The following is a 15,030-nucleotide window of genomic DNA, read 5'->3' on the forward strand; positions in this document are numbered from 1 at the left end:
GCATCAACGAACGTAATGAGCTCCAAGGTTGCTCGATCATACTGTTTTTGTCCGCTGCAACAGGCGAAATTTAAGTAAACGGGAAAGGCTGTGCACCCATATCACGAAAAAGCAGTGTACACGTTATTATTCATCCTTATGCACAAAAATATTCCTTTATTCTTGCTTGAAAACGGACGTTTAGTCAGTAGTTCACACGTAAAGCAGTGTACACGTTTCGTTATGACTACAAAATATTCCTTATTCTTGCTTGAAAACGGACGTTTAGTCCGTATTTCACACGTACTCTCGATCCCAGACTTGTGAAACACGCGCCTTACCTTACTGAGGCGACCCTTAGGAAAGGAAGGTTGAAGGAAGCTTTCAGAATACGCTGGCTCCCTCAAGGAGCCCCTTAAGATAAGGAGGCATGAAGGGCTCCTCACGTAAGGTAAGGAAATGGTCTCAGGTAAGGAGCGTTTCAGAATACGGGCCTTAGAGTATTGGTGGCAGAAATGTAGAGATAAAGAACAAAAATAAATAAGGGGGGGGAAAAAACACGGTTGATCCCTCCGTCAAAGGAATCAGAATAACGCGAAAGTAAAGCGTGCCCTTACAGAAGTAACTAAATGCTTACTGTACATTGATATAAGAAAGTTTGCACAATGTATATTGATGTCTGGCAGCTAATGGCGCCATTTAACGTGTATGCACCCGCTTTGGTGATTGGTGGTACATCTCCATCTCGATGACTAACGTCCCTGCTAAATGATTGAACAAACACTTGTGGTAGCTGTAGTAGTTAACGGTGAAAGCGTAATCAGAGAACTAGGTGTGATAGCCAGAAAAGCGTCGCATATTGGACGCAGAAATTGGTCGCTATCCCGCGGCATGTTAAAATGTGATTGAACACCACGGCCACATTAGAGGGAAACGCAAAGCGCGTCGTGCCGCCCCGGTAGCCCGACCGCGATTTTTCTCGGGGCGAGCGCGTGAGCATGGAACGCGGTGTTACAGACAGGTGAGGCAGGCGTGCGTCGCAGAGCTATTTTCGCTTTGTATTAGCGTGATGCTGAGAGAGGCCGACGCTTTTACGACGCTTTGGCAAAGGTCGCCACCTCGTGGTGTGTTAAGGCATTGACAAAATTGAACTTCTACTGAAAACGCGCCCAATGGGGCGGACGCGTAACGCGTTGACAGTGCTAGTCGCGGAGGCCACAGCAATGACGAATTACTTTACCTTACCACTCCCAGAGGTCAACACCACCTAGCCGACCGGGAGAGTGGTAGATATAAAAGGCGCGTTCGTAAAGCCTCCAGAGTCTATGGCCGTGGCGCAGTGGATAGCGTGCACGGCATCTGCTGTTGCGGACCGGGCGGTCCTGGGTTCGATGCCCGTTGACGGTACCTTTTTTTCTTTGCCATCTGATTGTGTATATTTTTGCGACGTCATTTCCGTGACGGAAATACGTCACTGAAGTCTTGGTGGACCCCGGCATAAAACACTTTCGTGTTAAAATTTGGTCATTCTGCCTTAAGAGGCAGAGAGATGGACCGTGAATTTATATTTTTTTGGTATAATAACATAGATTTAATCAATGTAGATAAGGTATTAGGCCAACATGAAACAAGGAAGCTTTTTTTTTTCTTCGAGCCTGGTGGCTCAAGGGGACGCTCATAGCGTCCATCCATCCGCACAATCGCGCGAACGTCTGTGCCCAGCCGATTTTTTGTTTAATCATTTTTTTTAGTTTTGTCAGCGCCATCACACTTGGCACTTAGCCACTCTCCTGTGCCGCGTACTATAATGCGTGCGGCGCCTTTCGCACACATGCGGAGGCCGCTCTCAAACCATTATCAAAGTTCCTCTTGTGCGGTGCTTCATTTACGAAGTCTGAAAAATGCGAGAATGGCGGGTTGCTTTGCCTCTAGTGGCGTTCACACATTGACAATTTGAAAGATTTCGTGGATGTATGCTTGCATTATATGCAATGAGAATGACTTATATGCAAATAAGATTCTAGCAGCTATAGCACCAACGGTACCGATGCTGCATTTAACCGAAACAATCTTGGCGTACGTCTGTTTTTCTTTCATTCAAAAAGTTCATAAAATCATAATTTGATTGTTAGCAGAAGTTCTTTTTTAGCTGTCCTTCTCTCCTATCCCATACATTGCCTATGTCTCTATAGCTTTTCGGCCCGTCTGCTTACAGCAATATGCATTTAACGTGCTGCCAAGGTAAGCTCTCTGCTTTATTGCTAGTTTTAACTGTCTGCGTCATTTCGTCATTTCTGCTGCTGTTCTTCTTCAAGTGGAATATAAGTTGATATACTTATATTCCACTTGATTTTGCTGTTATGTAAAGGTGACGTTGAGAACAAATATATAATAATCCGGGCGCACCTGGAGCATACAGTAACGAAAATTTTGCTTACTGCTAAGTAAAATAGCAAAATTGAGTTTCGATGATATTAACGTCAATTATTAGGCGGCATCTTAAATACGGTTGCAAAGATATTCGAGAAACACTGTTATATCAAATGCTCCGTTTTTCTCGTGAGCGTCTCAGAGTCGTTTTACGACATTTTCCATAGGCACTGAATTTAATTGTCGTACCTATTAGGGGTTACCCGCCGCGGTGGTCCAGTGCTTATGGCGCTTCACTGCTGCCCCGAAGGTTGCGGTAGCCCGATTTCGATGGAGGGGAAATAATAGAGGCCCATGTGTTAAATCCTCTTCAGACCCCGCGTGCATTAAAATGCACATTTCTTTTTTCCCGGTTTTCGAAATTCACGCCACTATTAAAGCCAACATTCTTGGCGAAACCACATGCTCTATCACGTGGTGCCATCTGGTCAGCAATACAGGAAGCACACTACAGTGGAAACCCCGTTTTCCCGCTTTGAAACTTGGCGTCATTCACGTCTTCGACGTTCTGCTCACGGCGTCCAAGTAATTCATAAATTGCTGAATAACCATAGTGTCATATTTATTAATTGTTGTTTAAATCTACACTGTAAACCACATTACACCCGTATGGGTGTAACTTTGTGTCTATAACTCACACCCCTACACCCCGAAAAATAGGTGTACCAAGGAGGATAACACCTATACAATGGGTGTAATTTCAAACTTTCACCTAATAGGTGTGGTTGGGTGTATTACACCCAAATGAAAAAAAGGGTGTGGGGTGTAAAAGCACATTACACCCAAACGAGAAAAAAAAATCACAGCATATCCACGGAGTGAATGATGATGAGTGGGCGAAGCTGCGGAGGTTCATCGGTAAACCGTGAATCTTCCGTGAATTCTGCCCAGTACATCATCACCGACGTGAGATCGGGCGCGTTTATACTAAAGGTTCGATGAGTTATGACGACTTGCAGCTCACTTTAATTTTACATGTACGCTGTGAATTTTCATTGTTTAAAAAACCATTGCTTTAGAAAACATCTGGCGTCTTTCGCTAAGCAGCTGGCGTCTTTTCGTTTTTGCTTTAAAAACATCTGGCGGTCTTTTGTTTTGCTTTTAGAAAACATCTGGCGTCTTTCGTTGGTTTATTTCATCAATCAACGGCGTTTTGAGCAAAATTTTTATTGTTTAATCACGCACAGGAGAAATCTCACCAGGCACTACCTTGGAGGTAAACAATGGCTGCTAATGAGAATGAGAGACACAAGAAGTCGGCTTTTAGCTAACACTTACACTTCTACTTCTACTAACGTTTCCTACTGGAACATGCCAATGGCTGCTAATGGGGAATGAGAGACAGAAGAATTCGGCTTTTAGTTAACGCGCACGCTGCGAATTTTTTATTGTTCAACAACGCACATGAGAAATCTCCCACCGGCACCACCTTGGAGGTCAAAGCGTAAGACTGGTTACGCACTACGACGACGACGAGGGACGAACGGGTGCCGCCTTAAGGAGCTTCGCCCCTAAAAGGGCGTTGGGGTGTTTATGCACAAGTACACCCAAACACCCAGGCAAAAATTTCCGTAATTCGAGTGGTTCCCCCCTCCCAGTTGGCTCCCATTGAAACGCTAAAAAGCTTATCCTTTAGCTAGTCCTTTCAAGGGCGCATGACCTATTATAGTGGATCCTGCCACAGAGGCAAAATCCTGGCAGCAGCACTGATTTTATGGTGCATATGAAGCACGGCATATATGGCCCTCGCATATACAGTGCAATCGTGACTGAATACAAAGGCATTACTTAAAATGTGTTGACACATATTGCAAGATGCTCACACCGTTATCCAATAGCACCAAATAAAGTCAAGCTTTAATAAACACAGAGCTCGTACACACGAAACAAATTCTATGGTATTCAATGACCTTTGTCGAGTGTGCAGAGCGGCATCGCGTATGCCGCCAAGCAAGGAGCACAAATGACATGGAGCACAAACGACCAAGGCGTTTGTGTCAAAATATGAAGCAAGGGCGTTATTTCCACTTCACAATAAGGAATTCAATTTAACATGCTTCATTGTGACACAGCTGTATAGAGCAATATGGGTCTTAGAACAAGCTACACCCGTGCGACTGGGGTGTAATAGATGAAAACGCCCTCGAAAAGGTAGCAGTTACAGGGAGAAGCACAAATGAACCTTCCTCCCTGTCAGCCCCCTTGCGGCACTACAGACATCTGGTCCCTTTGGGCGCACCCCAGAATGAATATTCCTGCTGTAGTAGCCCTTCCCACGAATGAAAATATTGGTGCCACTTCTTATACCTGCACTTGTGCAGTTGATAAAATAAGGTGCCACCGTCCTAAATGGGCTGCATAACATCAGTGTATGTGTTTGGAATGAACTGGAACACACAAGGTACGGTCTGGTCGTTCTCCTGTTAAGGACGTAGTTCAGAAATGTGCAATCCCTTGATGAAAAGAAAAAGTGGATTGATAGAGTTGCAAAATTCCAGAGCGCCCACACCATTGGGCCTGTTGTCGACTTTCTTAGTAGGGTAAACACTGCCATCCAACAGCTGTAGCTGATACACGAGCAGGGTATCAATGCTCCGTGACAACTCACGCAGCATTATAAGGACTCAGAATGTCGTTTTCAACAGCAGGCCTCCATATTATCTCTTTTCTGGGAAAGTACATGAGTGAAGTAGAAAATTGTGCACATTGCTGCAATTATGAAACCTTTCCCACTTTCTCAAAAGCAATGGATTGTGGCTCCAACACAAAAAAGTCAGCAATCGGGCCATGACGCGCAGGTTGCAGCGCATGCTGAATGTGGTAATATGCAGGCAATGCATGGGAATAGGGACGTTATGACCACGACAACACTGCAGAAGCAATACCTACATAACAGTAGAATGAAATTTTACACGGGCATGTTCAGAGAAATTTAAAGATTTAAGCTCAGTCACAGCGAAAGCTGGAAGAGCGGCGTTTCTAGAGCCCGTTAAGCTCTCTTGGGGCTACAATAAAAGTACACTAGAAAGGTACCCACTACGCCATAAATCACAATTTTTGTGAAGTTTGGAAGCACCTACTAAGCCATTATTCGTCATTCTGCGGAGAAGCGAGGCAGCAGCTACAGTCTGTAAGGCATTATGTGTACTTTGTTGACGCCACGACTAATGACGATGAAGAATTATGGCTCAGCCCTTTGTAATGGGTTGGAATCTTTAAACGGCCCACCAGTTATGTAATTTGCATTGGGTGACGCCCGGTCGCTATTTCCCTCTCCCGTCATTCTGTATAACATACGTTGACGTGGGAGAGAGACGGGGGGGGGGGGAGCGGAGAACTTTACTGAGACCCCGAGGAATTGGATCATGCGCTTATGGACTTCCTTGACAACCAATACAAGTGCACTTGCGAGGAACCCTCTACGCTATAAATCATTGTAAAATGTAATTTTACTGAGACCCCGAGGAAGTGGATCATGCGCTTATGGGCTCCCTTGGCAACCAATACAAGTGCACTTGCGAGGAACCCACTACGCTATAAATCATTGTAATTTTTGAGAAGTAGGGCAGCAGGCACTGTGCCATTTTTCGTCATTCTACGGAGAGCGTTGGTACCTGCTACACCCATGTAAGGCATTATGCGCACTTTGTTGATGCTGTGCCTGATGACGATGAAGAATTATGGCAGAGTCCTTTGTAATGGGTTGGAAGCATTCAACAACCTACTCGTTGCGCAATTCGCATTGTGTGACGCCTGGTTACAGAATTCGCGTTGTGCGGCACTTGGTGCTTATTTTACTCTTCTACCACGCTATATTGCATATGCTAATGTGGTTCCTCCCCGACATGAAGCCTGTATAGGACGTTTTTGCAAAGCAGCTTCAAGCACCGGCATGGCTCAGAGGTTGAATACTGGCTGCCACGCAGAGGGCCCAGGTTCGAACCTTGTTCCATCCTGGAATTTTTTTCTTATTTCGTTTTTTTGCTTATTTCGAGCGATACTGGTTACGGACACCGGCGGCGGCGGCGGACAACTACGGCGCCAAAAACGGCCGGTGAAATGATCTCATAACAGCTTTCGCTGTAAAAAGTCATGAAGTCCTTTGAATATAAAAACTAAGCCAATAACCACAAAGTGGAGTGACTTGCGAGAACATGTTGAAATCGGCATGGACAAAATGGCTTGTATTAAAATGTCTCAAATAAATGAGCAAGAAATTGAAATGAAATATTAGTACCGCCATAGTATTCGTTTCTGTATAATGTAAAACAAATAACTACTCGTTATCATAAGAAAATATAACTTTCTGGCTTAAGCTCGAGTTAATCACAGGTGGCGACATACTTTAAGCAGAAGCTAAGGCCTATTTTCTAGGCTTTCCTGAAAATGTTCAGAAGCTTTACTACTTGTGCCCTCGGAGTCATTACCCACTGGCCAAGAAGGAGCCATTCAACAGCGACGAGAACGTTGAACGCCTTGTGATGGCAGTCGATATTTAACAGCCAATGTGCTGCCATGAGTGCAGCTACTCATTCTTCGGCATTGGACACACTGAAGAGCAGTTCTTTGTCCACAGGGAGGAAAAGCTTGCTTGCATAGGGAAGATCGGGGCCATCGTACACAATGCAAGGTGTTATTGGAACGCTATCTCCCTGCATGATAAAAAATTAAAAAAATCATTGTCTGGTAAGCGCTACGCAGACTTCAATTATTTGTTTCAGTAAATAACAGTTTCTGTACCATGTACTATCGTTAGTAATATGAGCTCGAACATGCGAGCACGTGGAAAATAGCCTCAAAACTGAGATAGGGTGATACGTGGATGGCGCTGCCGAAACTGGAGGGGAGAGGGGGGGGGGGCGCTGTTCCACTGACTGTTGGTACTCCCGCCTCGCTAGCGTTGCTGCGAGATGTCGGCTGATTGCGTGCCAATGACCGCTAGCAATGATAACAAAATAAATAAATGAGGCGCAGCAAAATCCTCAGCCGACACCACCAAGATACCGGTGCGCAAGCATGGCCTGCGCATCGTGGCAGGCTACGTCACAGACGATATCTCAGCAGCTACCTAGTCTGATGTGGCTGTTCGCGTTGATGGGAATTCATATCACCGCTAGTGGCCACTGACACTCTCTAAGCTGCTGTTTCGCATCAACAATATCGAAGCGGGAGGGTCAACAGCTAGTAGAAGCACGGCGCCCTTTCCACTTTGTTTCCGACAGCCGCCGCTGCGGCTCAGCCGACGTAAGGTTCAAGGCTGTTCGCCACGCGCTCGCGTGTTCGAGCTCATATTGCTCACGATAGTACCATCCAAATATGAAGCTACATGCCCCATATGTAACTGGAGACAATTAACAGCTTTTCTACGTGCAATTAGCTTGTTTGGGAAAGAGAAAGTAGTATTTGACAAATATTATCCGCATTTTTAAAGAAAAAGGAGCATTCTTTAGTGGCATGAAGGATTCCTGCACATCGATAAAAAGCGTATAAAACAAAACTATGCATAAGGACTTCGCTTCAAGGCTGCAACTTGCAGCCTTGAAGATGATTGGAGAATTTAAAATATCTGACAAATCATTAGGCTTGTCTTTTACCAAATAATATCATTGGAGGTGGTCGTACAAACTGCGTTTTTTAATGTTTGCACACGTAAAAGTATTTAGCGAAGTTACAACGCCAAAGCGAGGCGAGGCGCATATAACTCCTAATAACCACAACAAAATAATGAAAGCTAGATATAATGGAAACAAACAGAATAAAATAAATTGTGCTCGAACGCAAGCACTCAGGCGTACGCACGAAGGGGGGGGGGTCTCCCCCCCTCTAGTCAACTCAGCATACAGAGGGGGAGGGGGGGCGCAAAGTCTGCCCTATACTTTGACTTTTTAATAAGGCGGGGGGAGGGGGGCAGCGATTAACCTTCCTACTCCCCTCCCCTGATGGGGAACCCTGCGCACGTCTAAGTGCACACTGATGCTCGAACTAGCGCTTGCACAGTTCGGTAGGTAAGGCGATTCGGCCACACATAGACATGAAAAATTCATTAGAACACAACTCAAGTTTAACGAACGGCTCCCCATGTACGGGTGCCGGCATTATCAGGCAACCTATGTTACGGACGAATTAAAACGTCGGTACGAATTTAACGAAACGGAATGTATTATCACTTAGGCGAGCTTCGCGCGGCGCACCTAAAACGAAGCAACATGCTGCGTTAAAATGACCCACACCCATCAACCCGAACATCAAGGTAGTTTTAGCGCACAAAACGAACAAGGACGGAAAAGAACGACGCGGACACCACGTCGATGTTTTCTGTCCTGGTTCTTTTGTTTGTTTTGTTTTTTCTTGTGCGAGAGAAAATGCACTTGGATTACCAACAGGCCGAAGCATACGCGCCTTAGACACGCTTGACGCTTAGAGCTAACAGACGCCGTCACAATCCAACTACTCTTAAATCAAAATAGCAGTTCATCGGGAGCGGGGCCCCCTTCTAACATCACCGCCGAAAGGAGGGCACCGCCACAACTGCGTTCAAATCCCCCTCCGAATCACAGCCGCGCAAGCGCACACTGCTTTCAACACCAAATAAAGCAAAGCTTGCCCGCGCCTAACGTCACACAACTTTGCCTTCATCCCGATGAAACAATACACTCACGTATGCTCGCTACGCTAACAAATGCTCACCGATCGTCAACCAGTTAAGAAAAGCTTATGGTACATTCGTCTGGTCGTTTTCAAGCGCTCCGCAGACGCTGAAAAAAATTACGTAAAATAGCAACTAACCATTGCTACTAACATTATCGGGTCAAAATATGATCAGGAAGGAGAAACATGACTTGCATACCTGTTTATTCTTGTTGGAGAGCTTTAAATCTGTTGAATTTAACACTTTTAAACAAAGTCAGAGTGCTCTCAAACGACCAGTCGAATGTACCATTAGTTAACGGCATTAGATCGCGCTCTCGGAGTTAACAAAGCGCTGGCCGTAGCAACGTGATAGTGGTACATACCGTTTCAGTTCGAGTGCTCCACGATACGAAGCTGCAGGTCTCCCTTTGAGTATAGTGCATCTTCGTAATAAGCATCACTGGCAGAAGGTAAAGGACGAGCACAGAGCGCAGGACACACTTCAAACAACCGAAACACCGACTGCAAAACTCGACCGATTGCGAGGCGACGCACAAAACACGCAGAAAACGGTAGAGTCCGGCGGCGTGTCTGAGCGCGTTGCTTAAGTCACGTGGTGATAGAGCTGTTCCGCGCGCTGCGCACGCGCGGCGGCTACGCCGGCCGAGGAGGCGGCGCCCATAGGCGTACCAACCGGGGGGGGCAAGGGGGGCGCTAGCCCCCCCACTGAGAAATGTTAGGGGGGCGGAGCCCCCCCACTTTCGACAGTGGTCATTGTCGTCTGCAGACTGGGAAACTAACAAGTCAGGCAAACTAACGCAGCAATAACGTAAATATGTTATAAAATTTGTCCGCCGATTCAGCTGTGACGACTGTCCTCCGTGTGTCATGACCACGCACTGTAGGCTACCTACGGTGCGGGCTGCCTATTCCACGCTTTCGCGTCTTGCGTTCGAGCATTGCAGAGGAGGCTATCGCTCAGCTGGGGCTCTATAACATTACAACAATCTGTCATGATTTTAGTTTGTTCTGCCTGGCCTGAAATTACAGTAATCGGCGACGCAAATATGGGCGGGAACCAGTGAACGTTTTATAGACCGATGAAACGCTATCTTTTTTTTTCGGGAAATTTAGTTCCTTTTAAAACGATTAGCATCGCCACTGCTCCATATCCAAGCTGCTGCGAGTTGATGAGTGTGCAGAGGTGTCGAGTATTTTAGTTGTGCCTAGCCAGGAGAGCTAAAAAAGATTCCCTCTTTAGTCTCCGATTAGCCTGCTTCACCTTGCTTATCATATCGTAACCTGCAGCGGTAGCGGCGGCTTTTGACAAGGCTGTGGAGTCGAGCACATTGAGAAGCCCAGCTTTCAAGTTTGCCCCGTAACTTGATCCACCTCACCAGGGAGATGATCACCTTCCATGGTTTTCTGGACTAAGAAGGCTGCCGGCCTGCAAAGGATGATGTCTGTTCCTAATAATGTTTATTTCTCTCTCTACCTCTCTGTCAGCAACGATGAGTTCACAGAAAGTTGTATACGCGCATGAGCAGCTCAACATCGTTATACTACAACTGAAGGTATCTATTATACACATAAGAATCTATTTCGCCCGCTGCAGCCTTCTTGAATTGCGTTCAGAAAGAGACACTGGTGTGGCTATTCGGAAAAAAAAAATATTGTTCAGCACAGTAATGCGCTGCCTATTGTGCAGACTTCATTTTAACGCCGCAAGTTTTCGCATACTCGTGACGTCGCCTAACAAGGAGGCGATGTCATGGCACACCGAAAATTTTTGACGAAAGCAAAGAACGAATGACCAATATTACACCGCATTGAAAATAGCTTATTATTATTTTTTCTTTGCGCAGTCATTCGTAAATTATAATTACGCGGTGGATATCACTTGCGCGTCATTTGTTGCGTCGTGTTACGAGCAGGTGCTGTGAGCATGACCCAGAAACTTTCGACCAATCATTAACAGCTGACGATCTTTACGGAAGAAGACAATGCGGGGTAGTTTAACTTTATAATAATACTAATAATATCTGGGGTTCAACGTCCCAAAACTGCGATATGATTATGACAGATACCGTAGTGCAGGGCTAGGAAAGTTTCGACCACCTGTGGTTTTAACGTTATAATCACCTACATATTTTCAAAGAAAATTTGAGCTTGCACAGTTTGCGTAGGCTATCTACTTGGAGGAGCCGGAGGGGAGGAGTAAAGGGGCTACTTTACCGCTTTCCCGTCCACCCCCCACACAAGCTGGGAAAATAAGAGGGCAAGGAACGACACCTAGTATATAAATTCGTAGTCATTTATAATCTTATAACTATGCTCAACCAGCTCAATGTGATTTCCATAAATATTAATCGACTGAACTTGGTCTTCTTCTTTAGAAACAATTTATATTAGAGGGCTCTAAGAGTAAAGAAATTGGCACTCGGATTATCCTGAAGACTTCTGCGAAGTACCTTGCTTTGTCAGCCACATGTTTTGTTTAAAAAGTGAGAATTTAAGGTACTACAGTCATAGCAGATTCTTCGTACTCATCGTATTTAGAACGCGAAACTGAGACTGTGAAGTTTGCAGATGGAATGCGCAGATGAAGTACAGGTTAAATGTGGCTGCACTTCTTAAACTTCACGGTAATATTTCCAAAATGTTATTAAACACTGCTGTGTCGTCGCGGTATAGGACGGCCCAACCTGCACAATCTGTTTGTGCAGATTCTTCCTTGAGCGAAAACAAACGGTTCTGAAATGCAAATCACCAAATCATCCCTATGAATATCAAAAAGCACGTCAAATTCAGCGGAAATGTAGTATATATATATATATATATATATATATATATATATATATATATATATATATATATATATATATATATATGGCGGACAGTGAGAGACGCCAGCCCCCCCACTCGCGAACGAGTTGGTACGCCACTGGCGGCGCCCCGGCCGTTGTTGGGTCGCGTGGGCGCAGCTTTCTTTCTGCGGCAGTGTTATGTTTTGTTATGCTTTACACAGTGTATTCGAATCACAGTAAGCATTGCGACGACACAGTAAGGGCTGCATGACTACAAGCAGGGCTTAAAGTCTCTCTTCACAGGAGGGGGGGCCTTCACAAAGCGGCAATATATACGTATATCATCATCATCATCATCATCATCAGCCTGTCTACGCCCACTGCAGGGCAAAGGCCTCTCCCATGTTCCGCCAATCAACCCGGTCCTGTGCTTTCTGCTGCCACGTTATACCTACAAACTTCTTAATCTCATCTACCCACCTAATTTTCTGTCTCCCGCTCACGCGTTTACCATCTCTTGGAATCCAGTCAGTTACCCTTAACGACCACCGGTTATCCTGCCGACGTGCTACGTGCCCGGCCCATATCCATTTCTTCTTCTTGATTTCAACTATGATGTCCTTAACCCCCGTTTGTTCCCTGACCCACTCTGCTCTCTTCCTGTCTCTTAAGGTTACACCTATCATTTTCCTTCCATCGCTCGCTGCGTCGTCCTCAATTTAAGTTGAACCCTCTTTGTAAGTCTCCAGGTTTCTGCTCCGTAGGTAAGTACCGGTAAGATGCAGCTGTTATATACCTTTCTCTTGAGGGATAGTGGTAGATTACCATTCATGATTTGAGAATGCTTGCCGAATGAGCCCCATCCCATCCTTATTCTTCTAGTTATTTCACTCTCATGGTTCGGCTCCGCGGTTACTACCTGTCCTAAGTAGACGTACTCCTTCACAACTTCCAGTGTCTCTCCACCTATCGCAAAGCGCTCTTCTCTGCCAAGATTGTTCCACATTACTTTAGTTTTATGCATATTAATTTTCAGACATACTCTTCTACTTTCCGTATCCAGTTCAGTAATCATGAGCTGTAATTCGTCTCCCGCGTTACTCATCAATGCAATGTCATCAGCGAATCGCAGGTTACTGAGATACTCTCCATTAACTCTTATCCGTAATTCTTCCCAATCTAGGGCCCTGAAAACCTCCTGTAAACACGCGGTGAATAACATTGGAGAGATCGTGTCTCCCTGCCGTACGCCCTTCTTTATTGGGATTCTCTCGCTTTCTTTATGGAGGACTATAGTGGCCGTGGAGCCGCTGTAGATTTCTTCCATTATGTTTATGTAGGCTTCGTCGATGCCCTGATTCCGCAGTGCCTGCATGACTGCTGATGTCTCCACCGAGTCAAATGCCTTCTCGTAATCTATGAAGGCTATGTATAGGGGTTGGTTGTATTCCGCGCATTTCTCTATCACCTGATTGATAGTATGAATATGGTCTATTGTTCAGAAGCCTGTACGAAATCCTGCCTGGTCCCTTGGTTGATTGAACTCTAATGTCGTATTAATTCTGTTAGCAATTACTTTTGTAAATAGCTTGTAGACAACGGACAGTAAGGTTATGGGCCTGTAATTTTTCAGGTCCTTGACGTCCCCTTTCTTATGGATCAAGATAATGTTGGCATTCTTCCAAGATTCTGGTATCCTCCCCGTCGAGAGACACTTCGTATACAGGGTACGTATATATACGTATATATATAATCTCAAAGAAAAGATCGCCTAGCAGCGATCATTTCGCCGCTAAACTGATGCTGCTGTGGCCTCAGCGGCTTTGCTACGCGCAGATCGTGGCTTGTTGGAACGCGGTGCGAGCTGGCATAGCGAAGAATATACGCAGGATTTCTCAATATGTCGGCCAAGATCCACTTTCGCGGTCGTATTATCCAGTTTTGGCAAAAATGTGATGGTATAAAACGCATGAAAATGCATTATTTTCAAGGGATGTTGGCCGGGAGTAAAAAAAAACGTATTAGGCTGAAAAACGCATTATGCAGAATAGTATCAATGAGATTCCACTATATATATATATATATATATATATATATATGATCACAGTGCAGTGAAGCCAAGTGTCTCTAAACTGAAAAAATGCTTATGAATGCTAAACAAATACATATATTATTCCGAATTTATTTCGGGCATTAATTCAACGTGTCAATCCAATCAAGCAATACATGAAATTATTTTGGGAACGATTTCTCAAAAATAAATCGGGATGTAAAGGCTTAAATATATGTGAGCTCAAAATAAGTCACATCAGTTGACTCACTGCATTCAGAACCTCAGGCACGACAATGCTATATCTTATTTTCACTACCAATTGCCTAATAAAGTAGGCAAAATACATGCGTCTTTGCAATTACAGCAGACTTGTGATGCACAACTAAAATAATGAAAATTGAGTGGCAAGCTTAGCAGACCAAGGTGAACCATTACTGATTCACGAGCAGATAGCTTCAGACTCAGGTGCCTCGTGAAACAGTATGCTGTGCCAAGACGCTCTGTCGAATAGGGTGGTGACCCGTGGTTTCGGGAAGCGTTGCCCGTGGTGTTCAATGTCTCAGTAATTGCATTCAGCAGTACAACAATACCCGTTTTCTGCAGTTCTGCTGACACCCCGTCAACCAAACATTCGCGGAAAATTGCAGAGTATAATTTCCCCGCACAAAGCACTACTGCCAAAAAATTCAACTCCAGCACTTGTCAAATGGGTGCCGCAGTGCCACCCTTGGACTGCGGAGGGGGGCCCGGGTCCCCCCGGGCTCCCCCGGATTTAAAGCCCTGACTACAAGGATAGGCTGGCAATGTCAGTAGGAAGACAGTTCCAGTCCCTGGAAATTCATGGGATGAATGACACAGTAATTCAGGCGCAAGGGCATGTGACTTGCTGTGGATGACTGATGCGGTGAGAAATGTGTGTAGACGATACAATGTAGGGGGGTTGGATTGAGGGCACTGTAAAGAAGCTCGTGAAAGAGCATGAGTGAATCTATGATTACAAAGCTGAACTAAATCTACTTTGTTGCATTTCCAGCGCTAGAGAGAAATAGGGAAAGCATAGAGACACCCAAAGGGCCTTTGATTCTCTATTTGTATCTTCTTCTTTCTATGTGATGTCAACTGGCTGTTCTT

Source organism: Rhipicephalus sanguineus, chromosome 7 (genome assembly GCF_013339695.2).
Source record: "Rhipicephalus sanguineus isolate Rsan-2018 chromosome 7, BIME_Rsan_1.4, whole genome shotgun sequence".
Classification (NCBI taxonomy): domain Eukaryota; kingdom Metazoa; phylum Arthropoda; class Arachnida; order Ixodida; family Ixodidae; genus Rhipicephalus; species Rhipicephalus sanguineus.